This window comes from Arachis hypogaea, chromosome 15 (genome assembly GCF_003086295.3).
Source record: "Arachis hypogaea cultivar Tifrunner chromosome 15, arahy.Tifrunner.gnm2.J5K5, whole genome shotgun sequence".
In the NCBI taxonomy this organism is placed as follows: Eukaryota; Viridiplantae; Streptophyta; class Magnoliopsida; order Fabales; family Fabaceae; genus Arachis; species Arachis hypogaea.
The window spans coordinates 79,448,328-79,449,776 of NC_092050.1; the positions used below are offsets into that span (position 1 = coordinate 79,448,328).

The window sequence follows — 1,449 nt, forward strand, 5'->3', positions numbered from 1 at the left end:
TTAATTTTCAAAATCAAATCTTTTTAAATTTTTTTTTCAAATCTTCTTCAAAATAAATTTCAATCATATATTTTTCAAAATTTAATTTCAAAATCTTTTTCTAACTTCTCATCTTTTCAAAATTTATTTTCAAATCTTTTTCAATTAACAACTTGACTTGTTTGTTTTAATTTAAAAAAAAAGTTTACTATTTCTTACCTTTTTCAAAACCACCTAACTACCTTTCTCTCTCTAATTTTCGAAAACAACTAACCACTTTTTCAAAATTCTTTTTAATTAACTAATTGTTTTAAATTCTAATTTTAGTTTATTTATGTTAATATTTTCGAATACTAACCAATAACTAAAATAAAAAAGAAAAATATTTTTCTTTTCTTTTAATTAATTTTCGAATACTCTCTCTCATCTCTTTCTATTTATTTTATTTATTTACTAACACTTCTATTCTATTAATAATTCGAACCCTCTCCCTCTCTCTGTGTTCGAATTTCTTCTTCTACCTCATTCTTCTATTCTTCTATTCTCACATAAAGGAATCTCTATACTATGACATAGATGATTCCTTTTCTTTTCTGTTCTCTTCTTTTTCATATGATCAGAAACAAGAATAAGAACATTCTTGTTGAAGCTGATCCTGAACCTGAAAGGACTCTGAAGAGGAAGCTAAAGCACAACACTCTGGAGAGGACCTTACAAAAATTTTCAAAAAAGAAGTAGCTACGGCAGCCGAATCCAATAACAATGGTGGAGATGCAAGGAAGGTGCTTGGTGACTTTACTGCACCAACTTCTGACTTCTATGGAAGAAGCATCTCAATTCCTGCTATTGGAGCAAACAACTTTGAGCTTAAGCCTCAATTAGTTTCTCTAATACAGCAGAATTGCAAGTTTCATGGACTTCCATTGGAAGATCCTCATCAGTTCATAGCTAAATTCTTGCAGATCTGTGACATTGTTAAGACCAATGGGATTGATCCCGTAGTCTACAGACTTATGCATTTCCCCTTTGCTGTAAGAGACAGAGCTAGAATATGGTTGGACTCACAACCTAAAGAAAGCCTGAACTCTTGGGAAAAGTTGGTCAATACTTTCTTGGCCAAATTCTTTCCACCTCAAAAGTTGAGCAAGCTTAGAGTGGAAGTCCAAACCTTCAGACAGAAGGAAGGTGAATCCCTCTATGAAGCTTGGGAAAGGTACAAGCAATTGATCAGAAGGTGTCCTTCTAACATGCTTTCAGAATGGAACATCTTATGTATATTCTATGATGGTCTGTCTGAATTGTCCAAGATGTCATTGGATCACTCTGCTGGTGGATCTCTTCATCTGAAGAAAACACCTGCAGAAGCCCAGGAACTCATTGAGATGGTTGCAAATAACCAGTTCATGTATACTTCTGAAAGAAATCCTGTGAATAATGGGATGACTTAGAAGAAAGGAGTTCTTGAGATTG

General features: G+C 33.0%; 1 non-coding gene across 1 annotated transcript; it reads right to left on the bottom strand.

Annotated features, from left to right (window-relative positions):
* Nucleotides 1–1,124: 1,124 nt before the first annotated feature.
* Nucleotides 1,125–1,232, bottom strand: LOC112752752 (small nucleolar RNA R71). The gene has a single exon (XR_003177171.1). It is a non-coding gene; the product is annotated as a small nucleolar RNA R71 (small nucleolar RNA).
* Between the last annotated feature and the right edge of the window lie 217 nt (nucleotides 1,233–1,449).